We start from the raw sequence: 22,541 nt of genomic DNA on the forward strand, positions 1-22,541 counted from the left end.
CCTAGAACCATCATCAGCTTTCCTCAGGAAAGCCCCCCAGTTCGCCCTTGCCAACTGCCACCTCTGGATCCTCGTCCCCCTGACCACACAGCTCCCAAAGCCAATCACGGTGCGGACTAGATAGTGATCGCTACCAAAAGAAAGATTACCAAGAACCTCCCAACTACAAACACCAGCTAACTCCTTGGACACAAGTGTAAGATCTATTGCACTTTCCGCACCGGTCCCCATATCATAGCGGGTCCCACCCCCATCATTCAGACAAACCAACTCCCTTTGATTGATAAAACCCTCTACCACCTGCCCATACCTATCGGTACCACTACCGCCCCACAAAGCGCTATAAGCATTAAAATCCCCACACCACACGGCCTTTCCCCGAACATCCTTACCGATACTATGTAAGGACTCTAACGTTAACTCACCACACGGATTATAAAGGTTAACCACAGTAACAGCTTCACCACCCAGCCAGACCCTCACCGCCAGGGCCTCCGGCGCTTTACTCACACTGACAACAACGTAATTTAGGTCATCTCGGACAAACACAGCCACACCTCCGCCTCTACCCTGCTCCCTATCATTCCTAACACACACATACCCTTGTATCCCAAAACCCCACCTAGGTCGTAACCAAGTCTCCTGCACGCACATAACGTGAGGCTTGTTCAACAAGGTAGAGACAAAATGCTTAAATTCCTGGCCATTAGCACGAAGACTACGCGCATTCCATTGCAAGACAACCACCGCCATTATGATCCCCCGGAACCTGACGGCGCATCGGGAGCCCCCCCACTCCCACTGCCAGAATGGGGCAGGGCGCCCTCCCGCAGCGCATCCTCTATCTCCGTCCACTCGGGGCCCCCAGCTCCAAAGTACTTCCCTGCAGCCTTAGCGATGATCTTAGTCTTTTCGGATCTCTTCTTGGTTTGCCCAGTACAGTTAATCACTTCCACTATAAAGAGGAAGAAATCTTTCCTCTTCACAACCAGTACATCCTCCGCACCCACAGGGCCTCTGCCCGTGGAAGCCACACTCACAGGCATCCCAGTGGGGACCTCCCCCTGGCCGCGGGCAACGCTGCCCCCTCCCCTGTCGCCTAGGACACCAGCAGCACTGGCAGCCCCCACTGCATCCACCGTCACCTGACTACCAGACACCTTCTTGACCGCATCCGCGTAGGATATGCCTTGAGAGGCTCTAACTTTTTGCACCTCAGCAGCCCTCTTGCTGAACACGCATCCCCCGTAGGCAGAGCTATGCTCTCCCCCACAGTTACAGCACTTGAGTTTTGCTCCTTCGTCACACTTCCCATACTCGTGGTCTCCTGCACATTTACCACACTTCTGCTTCCCTCTACAGACCGCTGCAATATGCCCAAAGCGCTGGCACTTGAAGCAACGCAGGGGCGGCAGAACATATGGGCGTACGCCATAGCGCATGTACCCAACGCACACCACACGAGGCAGGATCCCACCTTAAAATCTAATCATTATCGACAGGCTGTCACACCTTACCCCATCCCGGGTCATCTTCAACCGCCTAGCATCCACCACCTTAGCTCCAGTCAAATTCTCCTTTATGTCATCTACAGATGTCGTCGTAGGGACGCCTACTATAACTCCCCTGACCGTGCCTCTTACAGCATCAGACACAAGAATGTCCTTCCCCCCCAGACACTTAGCTTCAATCGCCTTCCTTTGCTGAGCCACGTCCTTGCACACAACCAGCAGCGAGCCATCCCTAAGGACACTCGCATGCTTGACCACTCCCACAGCTACAGTCAGGCTCCTTGTCAACGCCATCGGATCCCACCCCTTAAAAGACGCATTATCCTGCGCGAGCTTTATGAACACCTTACACTCTGAACTCACATCCCCGACATCTGCAACCCCCCCGCCCTGCTCCTCACTGAGAGAGCCCTCCATAGACGAGCAAGAAGACGCCCTACGCTGCACAGGATCAGTGGCTCCAGGGGAGTCCTCCCCGCTGTTCATATCGTCACCGACCAGGTCACGCTTCCTCTTCTTCTTCCTCGTCATACGGACCGAGGCGTTCCTCTATGTTGCCGTAATATCCAAACTGTTGTCGTTGTTGTTTTTTATGGCAGTTGGCATCCAAGTGCACGAGGTATTGTTCGTCGCAGACCGGGTTGTTGTTACTTCCTGAATACTGGTATATCTCCTCCCACTTTTGTGACGTCATCGCCGTGAGGCTTTGGCGTCACAGCAGCGTGAAAGACTGAGAAGAGTCAACACGGACTTTTGGAATAATTCGGCTTGAAATAGTCTGTTTACGTAACGTATAATGATGGATTGTTATATCCATATATAAATATACATGTATCATGTTGTAAAGCTCTGATATTTAAGAGAATTATAAAGAAGTGTTAAGATAAAAAGCCTGGTTTAATGACAATGAATTACATTTAGAGGTTTAATAACGTCCTCATCATTTTCTGTAGTTTTTGGTTTGGGTATTTATTTTGTTATTAACTTTTCAGTTATTAATTTACATAATATAATTTGGCCAATATGCTTTTTTTTAATCAGATGAAAGAAATATAAAATATAATCATCGATTCTGTTACATAATTGAGTTAAGCAGTATTTAATTATATTCAGTTTACTATTGTGTCGTTTTTGTATCATGTCAATCTTTAATAAATACAAAACACATTTGTTTATTAATGTATTTAATAAGAATAATGAACATGAATGCACTTGTTCAATAAATGCAAATTTTATTATAACTACAAATGATAAATTGATTTTAGCCAGTTTTAGTTGAGTTTTAAAGCTACAATGTGTGAGTCCCTTGTGTACTGTTCATTATTATTATCATCATTAATAGAATCAGAAAATGTATTGCCATTGTCAAAGAAAATAATTCACAAACAGTGGAACTTGCTTTGGTGATTCAGTGCAACATAAAAATATTAACAATGATAAAACAACCTGTATAAGTCAAAAAGAACATACTGAATAAGATAAAATATTCCTTTATTGTCCACACGTGAGGAAATTTTGTTGTTGCAACACAGTAGATACAGAGGAAAAGGACAGAAAACTTATAGGAAGTTTAAAAAACACTCTTAATAGATCGATCTTAATAGAAGAATTCTTATAAACAAAAAATCCTATAGACAGAACCTCTCATACCTTAATAAGGAATGGAGGGGAAAAATAAAGATAAAATAAAAACAGTGTAAGACAAAATAATACTAATAATAATGGTAAAATAAACACTCTTTTTACATCAGTTATATGCACATGAATGTGACATTATTGCGTTAAATACTGAATATCTCAGTATTTAACAAGACTTTGTTTCCATGGCACGCAGTCTTCTGTACTTCAGTAACTGCACGGTTCAGCTCCATCGTATGACTGAGAGACAAACAGAACATGTCACAGCTTTAGATTATACAAGTCACATAACATACACTTCATATGTTTTAGATTATACAAGTCATAGAACATACACTTCATATGTTTTAGATTATACAAGTCATAGAACATACACTTCACATGTTTGTCCTGAAGCTGCTTTACAGACACATGACAGAGCAGTGGCTCTTTTGAAGAACAATTATCATTTAGTTTTTTTGGTCATAACAAAACAGACATTTTATAAATTCAAAGTACTGATTCTACACTGTTTACTTTAAGTCGAGGCACAAGTTATTATTAAAATACCTTTTGCTTTGGAGTCGTCAGAAGTTTACTTGAGATGACTGTGTCTGCAGTGACCTGTAGTGACCTGTAGAGCTCTGGTCAGCACAGACAGACTAAACTCACTGGTCAGCACTCTGAAGATGAGAAAGATACTTATTAGAACATTGATATATTATGCACATTTAACAGAGAAAAGCTGGAATATGTTATTGACAGATTTACATTTCGCTCTGTAACACAAAAGTTCCTCTTTTCACCTTAATTTTTAAAGCTAGAACCAAAAGTCATTTACTTATGCATAAGTTTAAACCTTAGAAGTTAGAACATAACTCACATGTTTGCTAAGTCTCTACATATTCCATGGAAGTAAATCCATGACATTCCTATAGAAAACAAGCGTGTGCTTTGCTGTTTAAACACAGCACACTTCATTATTAAATGGGTAATAAAATCTTAAATGTCGTCTCAGCCCCTGTAAGTACAGGACTGTCACTTTTACATACGTTTACATTTATATTTGTAAGATATTACACCCATTTCAGCAGGTTATATTTGAATTATTGGTAGTTTTTTATAGCACATAATACAAACATCACTTGATTTCCCTTCTTTCTCTAGTTTTCCTTGATCTGTGCATAACCTCTCATTTAGTAAGATAAATAATTAGTTATTTATTTGCAGAAGCACGAGCCATCACGACGTGTTGTTGCATCTTTGTGTAGCTAAACTTTAGCTTACGTTAGCTCGTGTTAGCTTGTGTTAGCTCGTGTTAACTTGTGTTAACTGTGTAATTGTTGTTTTACACTTCATATGGAACGATGTGTGAAACGTGAGGAATGACATACAAACACAACTTACGTGTATCGTGGTCTCGTCTCGTCACTTTCTTCTGTTTGTGTTTAGTTTCCGTCACGTGTTCTCCTGAGGCTCGTTCACGAGGGTCACGTGCGCGCTCGGTGCGCGTACACCGTTCACCGGAAGGTTAAAAATGTATTTTTTAAGTATTTTAGAAACAGTTGAAGAGTGAAATTCCTTCTATTTTATTTTTAGACTAAAAACAATTTAGCATCTTTGGTAATTTTAGAGGCCGAACTCCTGAAATGGTCCGACCAAAAGGCTGCATTCTGCGAAGTGGCCACTACTCAATTTGGAGCCAGAGGCAGAGGGGGCGTACCCTATCCAGATATTATAATACATCCATGGTTCATTTATGTCCTGACAGGAAATGACATCACAGACTGCGGGATGATGGCATGAAATGTGGTGTTTTTTTGTTTTGTTTTTTTACATACAATTTTTATTATCTATTATTTACTACACTTATTATTCCATACTACACTATGGAATAATAAATAAAAAATGTAATTTAAAAAATATAAAAACTTAAATAAGCTGATAGCATAACATTTGTTTCAGCAATAATCTCCAACAATGGATTTGGCTTAAAACAAATGTATTCTACTTGTAACATCCATCATTCAAACAAAACATATACATAATTGCATCAACTTTTTCAACACAATTTATGGCAACTCAATGCTATTGGTCAGAGATTCAAAATGTGCACTGGTATAGCCTTTATGCATCTTTATCTGTATAACAAACAAATAAACAAACAAACAAACAAACATGACTCAAAAATGGAGTGGAATGAGGAAGAGAATGTACTTCACAATGGAAGACCACAAAGTCCCATGTTCAGAGGGAATTTTGTTGGAAGAATGTGAGCCGTTTCTTCATAACCCCATGTCAAAGTGCTCATTATTCACGAGGAGGGGCTGAATGTTGCCAGGAGGCAAAACACTACCACGTGTTCTGGGACTGTCCTAGTGCCCAAACATATTGGACAGAAAGTAACAAGGCAATGCACCAATACCACCATCCCACTCCGTTTCAACAATTAATTTGGGTCTCAGAACATACATGGACATACAGGACATACAAGACCTACAGGACATACAGGACATACAGGACCTACAGGACATACAGGACATACAGGACCTACAGGACATACAGGACATACATGGATATACAGGACCTACAGGACATACATGGGCATAAAGGACCTAAAGGACATACATGGGCATAAAAGACCTAAAGGACATACATGGGCATACAGGACCTAAAGGACATACATGGGCATACAGGACCTAAAGGACATACATGGGCATACAGGACCTAAAGGACATACATGGGCATAAAGGACCTAAAGGACATACATGGGCATACAGGACCTAAATGACATACATGGGCATACATGGATATACATGGACCTACAGGGCCTACAGGACCTACATGACCTACAGGACATACAGGACATACAGGACATTAGTCCTGTTCTCAGGTCTCTGCACTGGCTCCTGTGGTTCAGAGAATAGACTTTAAAGCAGCTCTACTTGTATACAAGTCTCTCCATGGCCTAGCACCAAAGTACATCTCAGACATGTGTGTACCATATGAACCATCTCGAACTCTGAGGACCTCAGGGACCGGCCTCCTGCTGGTGCCCAGAGCCAAGACCAGACACTGAGAATCTGCGTTCCAGGTCTATGGGGCAAAGGTCTGGAATAGCCTTCCCGAAATTGTGAGACAGGCCCCCACCCTGGCTGTGTTTAAATCCAAGTTTAGCCGCGCCTATGACGGATGTAATTTTACCTGTTTTTTAATATTTTAAAATACTACATTATTTCTATTCTTTATTTTACTCTGACGTACATTGGTGTACATTTTTATAATTTGCATTGTGTTTTTTTTTTTTTTTTTTTTTTTTTTATTGTGTTTTAAACACTGTAAAACACTTGAATTGCAGTTTGTATTAATTGTGCTTTATAAATAAATTTGATTTGATTTGATACATGGGCATACAGGACATAAAGTACATAAAGTACATACAGGACATAAAAGACATACAGGACATACATGGACATACATGGACATAAAGTACATAAAGTACATACAGGACATAAAAGACATACAGGACATACATGGACATACATGGACATAAAGTACATAAAGTACATACAGGACATATAGGACATACATGGACCTAAAGGACATACAGGACATCCTGCTGGCAGCTGGGAAGACAGCATCACAAAATGGATGATATAAACGGCTTCGACGATTAAGGACTGGAATGACATCATAACCAACACACGCACAATGGGGGGAAAATCACATCTGGATCCAATATGAAAATGGACAAATTCAACAAACAATGGACAAAATGGGACATTTATTTGGGATTTAATGTGCTTCAAACCTTCTTTACTCTGGATGCCACCGCCTTATTTTTAAATGTTATTCTTTACTTATCTTGTGTGCTCAGTCTCCCTGTTGTTCTTTTATTTTATGTATGTTTTTTTTTATTGTTTTATGTTCTGAAAATAAAAAAACATGTTTTAAAAAGGAAATGAGGGAGAGAAAGAGTCATAACTCTTTATCCTCTAAGGACAATTGAAGTTAACAGGACTGGTTAGACTCAGGAGGACTAGTTAGACTCAGGAGGACTGGTTAGACTCATAGAGAGACAAAGGTGTCCTGGACATCACAGACGTTTAACCCTGATTCTGATTGGTCCTTTTACCATTTTTAGTATAAGATAAGATATGATAAAATAAGATAAGATAAGATAATCCTTTATTGTCCACACATGGGGAAATTTCATTGATACAACACAGGTAGATACAGAGGAAAAGGACAGATAACAGATTATAGGAAGTTTAAAAAACACTTAAACTTATTATACTGAGTATAGTATAATAGTCTCTAATTTTCTTTGCAGGTTTCTCAATGAGACGAGGGCACGGCGCCAAATCTACGGCTCGGGGGAGACCAGAGATCCCAGAACAAACAATGACAACAGTTTTGGACATTTCTTTCATAAACAGTAGTGCATAGACTTACATAGACACTTACCCTCCAAATTCTGTAGTGAACCTCAATTCCCTCACTGCCCAGTGCAGAGACTGCTTTAGGATCATTCAAACATTTCACCACATTTTCTAGTCCAGGCTATGTCACTAGTTGCAATAAATACAAATATAATGCAATAAATAGCCAAATCTAAGATAATACTATATTTTAAAGGACATTTATCTGAAACTTTCCACAGCATTTGAGTTGATCCATATGTTTCATTTACTGCAGATTTTGGCTTCTCTTTTCACCGTGCCATATCACTGCACATTTACATCTAAAGACCACAGCAAGCACAAAATTGGACATCATCTTCTCCTAACGTTGTGCTTATCCTCCAAATGGAGCTTGTTTTACTGTTTGGAGACATCCATAACATGAGATAAAGAGAAAGACATAAATAGTCCATAGATGTAGATCTTATGTCCCTGTCTCAGCGCTCATACATCACCAAACCATCACGTGTCAAACTTAACAAACAATTTTTCTCACTGATGGAAAATCGTGGAGGAAGCGAGACAACTTCCGTGGCTTGGCAGAAACACATCAGTCCGGTCACGTCCTTCTTGGGGAACGCCGCGTGAGAAAAAAAGCAGTGATCTTTGTTCCAGATGTAAACCACGCAACGCAAAGGGCAGCGAAGGACGGGGGTCAGGGGGAGAGACTCATCCATCACGCGGGGGACCGGCAGCGGCGGCCGGGGTCAGGAGAGCGCCTCATTATCAGTGATGTAAAACAGCTGACGGCTCACCTGCGCGCCCGCCACGCTCGCCACCACACGCTCGCCACCACACGCTCGCCACGACCCGCGCTGAGGATGCAAACCTGTCAGGATGGATAACATATGGGTGCGTGTCACTTTTCTCACGGGGTCCACTGCTTTGTTTGTTTGCATGTTACTGTCCGTGATTCATGTGCGATTACTGTGCAATTCATGTGCAATTACTGTCGTGATCACATGTATTTATTTATTTATTTATTATTTTTTCCCCTCCATCCCTTGTTGGGAAATGGGAGGTTTTGTCCATAGGAGTTTTTGTTTATAAGAGATCTTCTATTGAGAGTGTTTTTCAAACTTCCTATAAGTGATCTGTTCTTTTCCTCTGTATTGACCTGCGTTGCAACAATGAAATTTCACCATGTGTGGACAATAAAGGATTATCATATCTTATCTTATGTTTTAGCGTCAAATTCATTTAAGGAGACATATTATGCACAGTTATTAATGTGTTCAGCCTGTTATAATTGTTTTATCTTCTGTTTCCCACTCGAAGATGTGAAAAAAAAAACATATATAGAGGATGATAGATATATAATGTGGTCCTTAATTAAAAGAAGACAAGATACTGTGATAAAATGTGAATATATAATTATATTTCTGTGATGTATTTTATCTGCATAATAGTGATATTTTATCTGCATCATTAGTCTAAGAGAAGAACGGGTGTGTGACAAACTGCATTTGTGAAGGGGTCGTAAAGATGGGCCAAAGAATGTTGCCCCAGGAGGGGGTGTGACAGCCCAGAGGAGTTTGGGTAATGTTTACCCAAGGCTTGATCTCTTGGAAAAATACCAGCTGTAAAACAAGTGCCTTGATGTGAAGCTGACCGATGAGAAATGTGACCCGCCTATTCCAGAATATCTAATAAAACCAACCAGCATGGGAAAAAACGGGGTGAGACGCAGGCTGTGGTACGCAGCCTGCGTGATCCTCCTGCAGTCCCGGCGTTTTCTCCCAAGCTTGCCATACAAATGTCTGATATTTCTGTGTCGTTTCATATTCTAAGTTGAATTGTGTTCTCGATGTGTTACGGAATAGCATTGGTGTTTGTCTAATTCCAGGACAGATACAAAATACACAACAATCAAATTAGTCCATACAATTAAATGAATGATTGATGATATAAATCGCTTCCAGTGTCGGCATCGGCTGATAAAAAAATAAAATGTTGTGTTTTGTTTTTATTGTTGAGAACAAATGGGAATAGCATCTAGTTTTAGCCTATTAGAGCAATTAGGCTAAAACTATGGCCGTTCGTTTACACATTATACCCTATTTTATATCATTGCTAAACATGTTCTATTATTATTTTGTTATTATTTACTTGATCCTAAAATAGATTTGTGGATCTTGGATGGATTTAATATGGATCAAATCTAAAAATATCGGTGACCAGCAGGAGCAGCAAGACAAATATTAGATATCAGTTTAGGCTCAAAAATCCCTAATTGTACAGCGGGATAAGCTAATTTTGTCTGTGTTAATATAATAGCATCAGACACCTCTAGGCACTGCATGGATTTATATATTAGATGTCTTAGCTCTGCCTCACTAGAAGGGAAACAGCTGAGCCCTGTGTCCCCTGCAGCAGAAGCATTCAGGCCCCGCCCCAAGGTCCCACTACCATAGTTCCACCACAGAGGGTTCAGGGGCTCTTAACAAAGACCACTGCACATCAGAGGAAGATACACTGAACTTTCTCATCAACAGGTTTGCGTTTGCTCTGACAATTCCTGTTTCCCCTACCCACAATACATCACGTCCTCTGCTGTATATATTTTATTCTTATTTGGTGATGCGTGTATGGTTTAGATGTGCCGCGTAATCATTTCCACTTGTTGCTACCGTGAACAGCAGCACTTTGTTGTAGTGACGTGGGAAAGTAGTAGTAGCTGTATAAGCAGTAGTAGTCGTCTAAAGTAGTCTTGGATCAGCATTACGATTTAAAATGTCCAAAATATAAAATAATAATTCAAGGGTGTCATAACTATAACTATATCGCAGACGAGAGCATAATATCTCTTCTTTAAACATAATCACTGCTTGATCTTCTCCTGACTTCCATCTGGCTCCGTTATTTCCCCATTATTCAGAGTATTACTTATTCTTCTATCAAAGCCTCAGTCTTCTGCAGCGGTCTATCACGGAGTCTGTGATTTCATTATGCTCCATTAACTGCAGCAGTCTGGTCAGAAAGTTCAAAGCTTTTAGCATTTAGAGCACTATTAAATTGTTTCAATATGCCCGTTTACCAGCGTAATGCATCCTTGACATTCATCAAGATAATAAAGACCTGCATTGTTTTGAACAGATCTGCGGATGAGAGCGTTTCTTAGTCAAACCCAGACACATCTTTAGATCGAGCTGTTATGTGTGACATAATCAGAGCTGGGCATATTCTTTGGTGGTATTTCCAATGGTTTCCAAGACAACAGTCATATCATGTCAGCTTTTAATCATTTTGATGAACATTGTGTGTAGACTACCTGTTATGATCAACGTTGATCTAGAGTACTGTATATATTAAATACATACAACTTCTCTGTTGGAGGATTGCTGTTGTCTCCATGTCCCCAATGTAGTAGTACAAGTAGTAGTAGTAGTAGTAGTAGTAGTAGTAGTAGTAGTAGTAGTAGTAGTAGTAGTAGTAGTAGTAGTAGGATTTACAGCTTGAGGGATATACACAATATCCAATAAGTACAAAATACGTATAATGTCAAACCAATAAAACACTAAAATTGTTTGTAGTTCCAAGACAAACGAATTAGCAAAAATAAATAAATAAATATATATCTTATATATATATATATATATATATATCTTTTATATCTCCTTTTAAAGGCTTCTATTGTATAGGACATTTTTAATTTATCATCCACGTTGTTCCATATCATACTAACCCCTTTAACAGAAACATAATTACTTTTGTGATTAGTTCTAGTTCTTATCTGTTGTATACATCTACACTGACTGGCTCTAACTTCTGTATAAAAAGAGGGAGCATATGATTTAAAGCCTTTCTGAGGTATTCAATATTCGTAACTTAACATAATTAAGATTTGTTAGTGCGTAGTAGTCTATGTGATTAACAATTCTAACAGCTTCTTTTGGAGAAGAACAAAGGGATTTATGTTAGATTTCTTAGAAGTGTTTCATATTTCCACACAATCATTTAAGTATGGAAGGATCAGACTATTGAACTACAGATGAAGTGAACACAACGGATCACTCCTGGACGAATGCGGGATCACACCAACTTATCTATCTCTATCTATTCATGGCTTCCCGTTACCATAGCGACCAACAATTTAAAACAGAATATGACATCTTTTGAATGGAAAAAAACTCCTCAATATGTTGTACAAAACCCATGAATATACGAGCTTTAGCTTTGTCTGCATCAAAGAGACATCTGACACGGGCCAAGTTACCCGTCAGGTCTGTGGAGAGGTGACCCCGAAAAATGTATGGTTTCTAAGGCATTTTTAAAGCTTAGATTAGTTATATTTAAGGACAGCGTTGTACTCAAGCCTAGTTTTCGTCACTTAAAAGTCAAATTTAAACTGACAACTGATAATTTATCCAATATTTTCTCTAAAATGCTAAAAGCCCAAACTCAATTCATTTGCCAGGTTTTTTCTTACCTTGGCGTTTCATCTGAAGTATGTGCCCTTCCGTGTTTGCTCAGACCTCTTCTTATCTTGCGTCCGAAATGAAAAATCAAAAGAAGCCGCTCTAAGATCCAAAGTAATCTCGGGGCCTGTCCTCTCTGATACTTATCACCGGTGGAAGCATGTTTCCAGTTAATTCAAAGCAGGAATACGGCGCGCTGCTGTAAACGGGGGCACGCGTTCTCACAGAAACGCAGTACAAATACGTAACATGATCGAAACATATAGGAGGGAATGAACGCGTGCGACCCAACGTTTCTTCCCTGGCATCGTTAAACCGTGAAAGTACAGAGCATCTTCATCGTAATGGAAGCCACCTCGCTCGTTAGCCATCTTATCCTTAGCGTTGTCTATAAGGGCTTAGACCACGGGGAACCACACACTGAAGATATTTCTATTCACAATTTCATGGCGTTGCTGTAGCAGACATAGAATAAATCATGACCATATGCAAGAGACTTAAAAAAGAAAACAAAAATAAAAAACGTCACATACTAGGAGCTGGATATCGTCTGGTGGATTTGCTGTGAAATAAACATAAATTCCCAAATTGAATTATGTCGCCAACACGGGCCTGTAAAGTCAAATAGAGCATGCAGGGGAGTCCGCCGCTCAGAGTTTGTGGATACAGTGGGTTAAAGCGAGGAAGGGGTCGCCTGCGCCACATGTGGAGTCTGTTTGAGTTTGGATCCCCGAACGGAACCAGTCACAGGAAATGAGTCCAGGCCTGTTTCGAGGAGCAGCTTTAGTCCAAGCAACGGCGCTGGGTTAAAGCTGGAAACAAGCTGTTTGTTTAATGATGTAACAGTTGGGCCTGTCACGAGAACACATTCTAAAGTGCCATATGATACTACAGGAAAATATCTTGATAAACAATCATATTGACAACACATTATGTCAATGTCACAATAAAGCAGGAAAACCCCAATAAACACCTTTCTAACTGTACAAAAGTGTTTAAAAATATGAGCTATGTTATGTTGTACATGCTAAGTATGTATGATTTCTCATTCAAGTTACTTTCTGACTACAGCTCAAATATTGTGTATATATATATATATATATATATATATATATATATATATATATATATATATGTGTGTATATGTATATGTATGTATATATATATATATATATATATATATATATATATATATATGTATGTATTATGTATGTATGTTTATTTATGTACTGAACACTCGCAATACTGACCTAACCATGTGCAATTCTGTCATATGTGCAATTGCTGTTGGAATTCATGTGCAATTACTATTAAATTCATGTGCAATCTATGTGCTGTCGTGACACATATTCATGTGCAATTACTGTCGTGATCACATGCAATGGTATTTATGTATTTATTTATTTATTTGTCTATGGGAGTTTTTATTTATAGGAGATCTTCTACTGAAAGTGTTTTTCAGACTTCCTATAAGTGATCTGTTCTTCTGTATCTACCTCTGTATCTTCCTGCGTTGCACCAATGAAATTTCCCCATGTGGGACAATAAAGGAATATCTTATCTTATCTTATCTTATCTTATGTATGTATGTATGTATGTATACAATAAATATTGAGCTCCAAAAACGATTGTTCCTGCTGTGATTTCTTGAACATACATCAAACATTATCGACATAGTAATTACTGTAACAGGCCGAGAAACAGTTTTCCTGGATTCATCGCTATGGCAACTTTGAACATTGATTTTTATTTATCAACCTTTTTTTTTCCTTTTGGAGTGGCAATCGGACTATTTTAGTTACTGATTTATTTAAAGTAAAACAGTAAAAACACACACACACACACACATACATTAACATTTTCAATAGGTGTCGGTGGGTGAGTGGTTAGAGCACAGCACACGTATGCCAGGCTCCATGTGCAGCCTCAGTGCTGTGAGTTTGAAACCCGACAGTTTACTGCAGGTCCTCCCTTCTGTCTCATCCACATTTCAAACTGTTCTTTCCTGTCTAATAAAGCTTATATGGACACAAAAGTTTAGAAAAAACAAACTGTAGTTTAGATGCAATTAAACAGTATGCAAAAATAAAAGAGTACTAATAAAAAAAGGGTAGCTGAAAGTTTAAAAAAGCATGGTCTTATTTATTAATGCAATCATTTACACCAATATCGTTGGGTGAATTTGTTTTTTGTCAGATTTTTTATGTATTATTATTTTAAAAAAATCTTCAATTAAATGAAATGCCAAAGTGTTAAATGCAAAATAGCTCAAGATGTGTACTTTACACCGGAGAAAGAAAATATCATAAATATTACTCACAGAAGTGGATATTCCGTCTTAAACACAAGCTGGTCTCAAGCCAGATTTGGTAAAGTGGGACAGTGGCAAACATTTTCATCAAAAAATTAACAAAAATAAATAGCATGTTATTTTCCCATGTTTTATTGATAAATATGACCTATTATCATGTTGTAATTATATCAGTTTAAAGCAGTTACAGCCTTATATCTATATTATCCGGTTCGCATAGACATTTCTACTGGTTACTTTCATATAATTGTTTATTACATTTCAGAAAGTTCTCTCATATCCAGGATACCTATTATTGATAATCCCGCACACATTAATGACTAAATGGTCTAAAAGTAAGTAAGTTATAGAAGCACATGGATTTCAAAATACAGCGGATCAAAGTTGACCGTCCCACTTTGCCCCTCTTTACCCTGCAATAATTATCAACGTCAATCCTTCGATCTTGACCATTCCACGTTTTGTCCACTTTGCGTTTAAGGGAATAACTAACCTCTAATCTCCAAAATGCTACTCTTGACGTGCAGATAGCCCTTTGGTCAACTTTAAACTACCTCAGAAGGGTGGTCCAGGCAGTAACCTCAGCCCTCTGCCTCTTGGGGGAGACAAAACATACCATAACTAACTCCCTCCTCCTGATGTTCAAACATAACAAATCGCTAGCATCTTTCACCCCGAGCACCCGCCTACCTCGGTACAGACAGACGGATGGTGATGTCAGCGAGAGGCGTGGATCCTAACTCAATCGCTGGGTGGTGGGAGAGTCCTGCTGGATGCGCGATGGGGGTCAGCGCCAAATCACAATAAATGACGGCAATAGAAGCAGGAACCATAAAGCTTTATCGGATTAGAGGCGCAATGAAACCATGATATATTACTTTGGGCTAAACACCGCAATTGGAAAAAAGTCCGAAGATAGCGTTTTAGAAGACTTTCACTGCTGTTTTATTACATTTGCCTTTTGTTTATTTTTCTTCCCTGCGGTTGGGTTCGCTCCTCTCCCTCTTCATGCTTTATATGTACGTATGAGCGCCGGAGTGGGTATCCTGGGAAGTATAAATGCCCTTCTCCCATTGCGTTTGTGCATTTGATAAAAATCTTCCTCCCAGCGCTGGATTTGTTGGCGGGCCGCTAACCAGCTCCAGCACTGGCTTCAGCTGCCTCCTATTTGATCATGCCTGCTCTAATGGAAGCCAGGTCCCTTTGCAGACACTCACACACACATACACACACACACATGCACACACAACACACGCACGCACACACACACACACATGCACACACAAACATGCACTCTCTAACATGCATAGCTCCCTAATATGTTTCAGTTTTCGATTTCAGCTCAGAGCGCTAACAGTCCCATGGAGGACGCTAAAGTGTTTGGCCTCCAGGGATGTTTCTGTGTGTAAAAGTGAGTGAACAACATGCTATTGGCCCTCAGAGTTGATGCGGGCGTTCTTCAGGCGGTCTACAGGAAGTCTGTTCCAACGAGCGTCTTGTGTGCATTACAAGATTATTTACACAAAATGTGCCTCAGGTGTCCATGTAATTTTCTGGTCGTATGTTAAGCCTCATATTCTAATATGAATTCAAGATGCATCGGGGGAAAATGTGTTTTCCTTTCCGGAGGGAGTAATACACATGTTCATGTACAAGGATCTGTTTCTTTGTATTCACCATCTCTTCATATGCTGTACTGCACTCTTGTGCCACAAAATAGTCCATTTAAGTGATTAGAGTTAAAATATTTACATTTATTTTTGACTGCCTATGTTATTCTTTGCAAAAATTATATTTTATAGTAGATTAACATTCACAGGAGAAAATAATCTACAGTTTTTAACTCTTAACAGTGGTTTGCCTCATTGTTGACATGTACAAAAAGCATTTACAATTTTTGTTTTAGATTAGATGAGAGTAGTCTTTATTGTCCCCGTTGGGAAATTAGTCCTGCATTTAACCCATCCCTCAATGCCTCTGGGGAATCCCTGCCCGGGGCCCATCTCCAGATCTAGGCCTGGTCAGGACCACCTTCCCTGGAGGATTAACCCACCCAAACACAGGGAGGAACATGCAAATTCCTCACAGAAAAGCCCAGTCCAGCCCGCGAGTCGAACCCACAACCTTCTTGCTGTGAGGCTGCAAGCCACTCCACGCCTCCATCTTTTCCAATTTAGATATTCAACCAAAAACAAAAAAACACAGTATTTCCCGATTTTCAATTACTTTGGATATTCTATTTCAAAACAAAAACCAAATGACGTACATGAACCTAAAATAGAATCAACATCTGGGTTCCACCATTACAACAAATCGCTATAATACAATGAACTGAATGATCTGGTCACCAATAGAAAAGATCAACATTTGGAACATTTCTTTAGAAGTGCAACTGTCACACGCCACATCCCATTCAAGAATCCCACAAAATAAATCTCCTGCTGCCCCTCAGTCTAACCTGAACTTCCCAAAAGATTCGTCATATTCATTTTAAACAAGCAACTGTGGCCAACTCTGTCCAGTCAAGAGCGTTTGCCTGCAGCACGTACTCTATCCCGATTACTCTTAAAACCATTTGAACGCTGCCAGTCGCCCGTCTCAGTCAATACTCAGACTGATGTATAAAGTGTAGGCGTGATCTGATAAACTGGCTGTGTCCACTTGAGGTTTGGAGCTGGTGTGGTGCTGCAGAGGTCAAGCTCTGAGCTGTTGGCACATTCAGGGGCCCCGGGCCAACAGAAGGGAACACATTTTATCCCCCCTTCTGGAGAGCAGCTGAGGCAACAGTGCAGCGCTTCAAACACACGCGCTCTTCTCAGTTTGGAACCGCTCATATGTATTTGAAATGTTAAGCGCGCATCAATGTGTTATGTATTATGTCAATGTTTTCTATTTAAATATTTTGTGTCGGTTCAAAGAAAGAAAACAAATGAGTCTAAGTTGTCAAAAAAAATTAAATCTGAAGAAATGTCATCGAGAATGTTATGTTTGAATGTCCATTTTTGACATTATTGGCTTCAAAAGTCAATAATTGGATCCATTCATTACATCCATTTCATACTGTATATATCTTAACATCTATATATATATATATATATATATATATATATATATATATATATATTTATTTATTTATTCAGAAACAGTGCATATCAATAAACATGTTTGTGAATGTGCCAGAATTAGATGATCAAAGTCTTTATCTTAATGGGTCAGTTTGTGGGTTAGTATTTATATGTTTCACTACAACTTTAAGAGATGGACTCAGATACCCAATAACACGCATTACATTGTGTTATGTTGAATAATTCATCTTTAGTCTTCTGTAGTTCTAAGTGAAAAGAGTGTAAACCCAATTGGCAGCGATTCATTAGCGATGCCGGAGCTTGGTTGTTAAGGCGTAATTGACCAAAGGCGAGGTGGAGGAAGTGTGAGTAAAAGCAGTAGATCTCAAAGTTTACTGCGGACACCATTTCCACTATGTCATTAAGAGGCTCTTTTAATGTGATTCAAATGAAAGTGGAATAGTGTTAAATCCATCGCGTATGCTCTGGTCCTGATTATGTACTGCACCAAATGCTGTTTTCTTAGGTTTTCTCACCAAAAAATTGGGCACTTGGGCGGCTCATTTCTATATACCATTCACATATATTCCTTGCTTTACCTTAAATATTTATAGTCTCATATAGTCTTGCAGGTGGAGATGGTCTTTTCTATGGATTTAACAGGAGGGGTTGATAGCTGCAGCATCTCGTGGGACTCAGGGCCATATTGCATTGTCCAAACTTACAACAATGTTTTGATAAAATATACATTACCCACATAGAAAATATGCATAGCATCAGCTGCTGGCAATCTTTTACACAATATAAACAAGCACAGATAAAATGCCTCTGTTATAATTACGTTCAGCTTATTGTTTCTGTCACATAATGTTGCATTATTTAGGACTTCTCCGAGCAAGTTTGCCTTATTCATAATCTCTGGTGTAATATTTATACTGTGGCACAAATAAAAAGGTGCCCACCCAGTAGTTTCACATTTGTAAGAAATAGTCGATTTAAAGTTTCATCGAGGAAAATGTCATGACAAATGGAGAGTTCCCATGTGAATTGTGAGGTAATGACTTTTTTCGTTACCGTATTTTCCGGACTATAAGTTAACTTTTTACATGGTTTGGCCGGCGTGCGACTTATACTCCAGAGCGACTTATACGTGATATTATTTGTTATTTTCACACTGACAACCACAAGAGGGCGCTCTAGGCTCTAAGCGACGCAGAAGAAGAATCTGCACTTCCTCTTCCTCTGGAGTTTGTGGAGTTGTTTAGAAGTGACACAGAGGAAGAAGAATTCAGTGGATTTAGTGATTTGGGGTAAAACTGATGCTTTGGTAAACTTGTTAGCATGTTCTTTATGCTATAGTTATCTGAATAACTGTTAATATGTTACGTTAACATACCAGACACTTACCACAGTTCGGTCTGTGCATCATGTAGCTGAAGGTGTTAGCGTTAGCATACGTACACCTATTCACCATGTTCTTTAATCTGTTATTATTTTAAATTGCATTTCAAGATGAAACGTCTGTTCTTGGTCTTGGATTTGGATTATGTTTTTTTCGTCTCTATTATGCATTTTTTCGGCTGGTGCTACTTATACTCCGGAAAATACAGTATTTTAAAGCTGGGGTAGGAGGAAAAAATAACCCCTAACCCTAAATCAGCACTTTCCTGGTTAAATACAGGTCAATAAATGAAGATGAGTTAAATATATTTGAATACCATCTTGCTCCTTTTGCAGTTTGAAAATCATGTACTCCAGCTTTGATGACTTGGTTTTTTTGGGCAACATTCCACTCTAATTGGCTGAATTGTCAAAGTTATACCATGCCTGCTATTTGGGGAACACATGATTCTGCCAACATTTTGAGATGTAAACTTATCCACTTGTCTCCACTTTTCAAACCATGAATCTTCTGCCAGGTCCTTATAGTCCTGCTCTCACAAACCGGGTTGAAACATTTTTTCAGAGAATCACACTTGCTGAGTCTGTGTAAACAAGACAAAGAAGAAGTCCAACCCATAATGAGTCATATTTGCTCAAATAGTTTCCACAGAATATGGTTTAATGTGCTTTGGGATTTCAAGTGAACTGTTAGTACAAAGTTGTCTACATTAAATAAAGAATGTTGATGTCTTATCCATTACTCCGAAACTGTGGTTTGGCATTATTTTAAAATCATAAACTTGTGAGTCAGTATAAGAATGTCAATTTCAGGATTCAAAATGCAAACATTTACCACTAGACTTAAGATTGCGTCTGTCAAAAATCACAATAAGTCTGCTTCCTTCGTGAAATAAAGTTTGGGGGTTTCAGTTACCATTACCGCCTTCACAATGTCCTGAAAACGCGGTTGAAAATATACAAATTGATGCTACAGGGGAATGCGTGTTTGAGAGGGTTGTAAAAGTAATTGCCAACATGATTACCAGCCTGTTGTCTGATCACTGCTGCAGCCATTTAAACAACGCCAAAAGCATGACAGATGTGTCTGAGGCCTAAGTACCATGACACACCGGTGAAGTGTTTGCATTCTGATTCCACCAAGTTCCCACTGATCAACTTATTTCACTGTTTAACACCTCTTTGGTAAATTCACATCAAAATGTCCATATTTTCTACCTGGTGCTGGTTAATAACATAAATACTCAAATCTATAGCGCTATCAGGTAAATAACAGAACCTTGTGGTGCCCCAAATTCACTGTTTTCTACCAATGCCATGACAAAATGCTAAATATGAATGAAAATACACTATTATACTTATTATGGGGACCAAACATAAACTTGCAGAGAAGCTCTTGTGATTTGATATTGGCAGAAAATGAATCAGTTTTTTTGAGCATGATGCTGGTTATTCAAGCAGCTAAAGGAGTGGTATTTGAAGGACACCAGCTGCTTTTGATGCTTCTGTTCTGTATCTCTGCATTTAGCTCCAAATTCAATGGAGATAACTTACTTCAGATTCGGGAGCAGGACCACACCTCACGCACGCCTCTTCCTGTTCTTAGTCGCTACTCCACCACTCGCTCCCTTTCTATTCCTCTCCTTAATGTATGCATGCCATATTTGACTCTATAGACGTTGAAATTATTATTATTTTATTATTCATTGCTTTATGCTGCTTCTTAAAGCTTTCTATGTTTCTATGTTTGCAAACTGTGTTCAATGACAAAGGCAATAAACCTTTTTATTCGGATTCTGGTATAATCACATACAAAAATACATCTTAAAAAAGAGCCAGGGTTTCTCAGGAGAGTTGTTTTTGGGTCGATGCAAGGACAGCTTTCCACCTAGCGACAGCAGGGGGCGACAGCGGACACTTTAAACACCCTGAACACACGTGAACCATCACAGGGACTTTCAAAGACGTTCAATAAGGTGAAAATGTTACTTAGTTCTGCTTTAACGTGCCTCTCCCGCCCTCATCTCGTTTCTACTTCTGAGGCAGACATTAGTCCAAATCACCTCCTCAGAAGCCCCAAAGCGACCTTTAAATATCACTTTGTCACGAATATGACTTTGTCTGGCATGATTGTATTCTTCAAACGTTATTCATTCATATTTGCACTCTATACTGAGGTTGTGGTTATTGCTTTTGAAGGTTTCAATAAAATGCCGTGGCATGATGTATTTTCAGAGTCAGAACACAATGTAGCAGCTTTAATGTGTCAGAAGTCACCAAGTTTGAAAGAAAAAAAGAATGTTCTGATCAAAATGGATAGACTTGAAGAAAAGCACGGGCAAATTAAACATAAATGTGATTTTTCTGCGTTTTCAACTGTAGATTGCAAACATGTATGTCATAATACACAGTCCAGACAGCCAACACTACACTATTATGTCCTTACTTCTGAGGAAAGACAGGGTGTGTTGTCTCAGTTGACTCAGTAACGTGCAGCAGTATAAATATGTAAATGTTTAGAGTGACAGGCGTGCTGTTGTCTCCTGGGTGTTGTGCAGCATATACATTACATGCTTCAACTGTAGCAAAAACAACATGGCCACTGTTTTCCTCCTTTGGCTCTTTGTGCTGGAGACATAATGCTAGCAACATGGAACTGTGATTATAATTATTATCAACATATGTTACTCTGTCGTCTGCACGCTCCTCTTCCCGTGAACCTTTGAGGAGTAAATGTCTAATTATTCTTGTTTTCATTGAAATGGTTGAATGTTTTTGTGTTTCTACCGTCAAGGTGTGTTCCTTTAGAGATGTGGACATGGTTTGTGACTGAAATAAATGATTTGGGTGATTTGTGCGTTGAATTGTCCTTGACTAAAGCCGCTTTACACTGGAGTTCAGTGGAAATCGAAACAACCCAAATAGTGAAATAAAAACTTTAAAAAGTGATTTATTTGCCCTTTCTATTAATAAAGAACTAATTAATCTTCTTGTTTGTCTCTTGTTACAAAGGTTATATCACATAAATTAATAGGAGTACAAACTAGTCGTGTCCTCAAATCAAAGTTCAGTTTTATCAATATGAGGAGGAGAAATATTGTGGTTTGTTTAATTGTCCTTATAACAATACCACAACTTAATTATAATTTAGTAATTTCCTTTGTAGAGAGGCCAACTTTATCAAACAAAACTAGGTTTGATTTGAAACATAAAATTAGTTTGTATTGATTTACTATTACTATTTACTAACTATTCACATAATGTTTGTATTGATTATAAAACACTTAGATATTATATATAATAAATATTGCTCTATCAAAGTGATGGCCCTGCGACGAGTTGGCCACTGTCCAGGTTGTACCCCGCCTAAGGCCCGAAGTCACTGGGATAGGCTCCAGTCACCCACGACCCCGAAAGGGAACAAGCGGTAGAAAATGGATGGATGGAAAATATCTATTTTCATCATTCAAATTTGATTAAAAAGTGTGAAACAAAGTCACAATTGAAATAATCACAAAATGATCTGAATGAACTTTCATAGACGAGATAAAAGCTGATATTTTACTTTGAGTTAGTGAAGACAGTTTTTTTACTCCATGTGTTTCTGTCGAGCTGAAGAAGACGACAATTTGTGCTTTAAATTGTTTGAGGATGAAACCTACAGACGTCTGGAGAGAAGAGCTGCTGGTGACTTGTTATGCTGTCGATTCTGAAATGTGTTTGAGTAAAGATGACACCCAAACATAAGTGTTGTT

At 39.1% G+C, this 22,541-nt stretch overlaps 1 long non-coding RNA gene across 1 annotated transcript; it reads right to left on the reverse strand.

Moving 5' to 3' along the window:
* Nucleotides 1-3,046: 3,046 nt before the first annotated feature.
* On the reverse strand, nucleotides 3,047-4,602 carry LOC140346537 (uncharacterized). Its single transcript, XR_011924325.1, has 3 exons — nucleotides 4,536-4,602; nucleotides 3,699-3,811; nucleotides 3,047-3,389 (listed from the first exon to the last, which is right to left on the reverse strand). It is a non-coding gene; the product is annotated as an uncharacterized lncRNA (long non-coding RNA).
* Nucleotides 4,603-22,541: the final 17,939 nt, after the last annotated feature.

Source organism: Eucyclogobius newberryi, unplaced genomic scaffold (genome assembly GCF_026437365.1).
Source record: "Eucyclogobius newberryi isolate DKJ021-1_F unplaced genomic scaffold, fEucNew1.0.hap1 SCAF_6, whole genome shotgun sequence".
Taxonomy (NCBI): domain Eukaryota; kingdom Metazoa; phylum Chordata; class Actinopteri; order Gobiiformes; family Gobiidae; genus Eucyclogobius; species Eucyclogobius newberryi.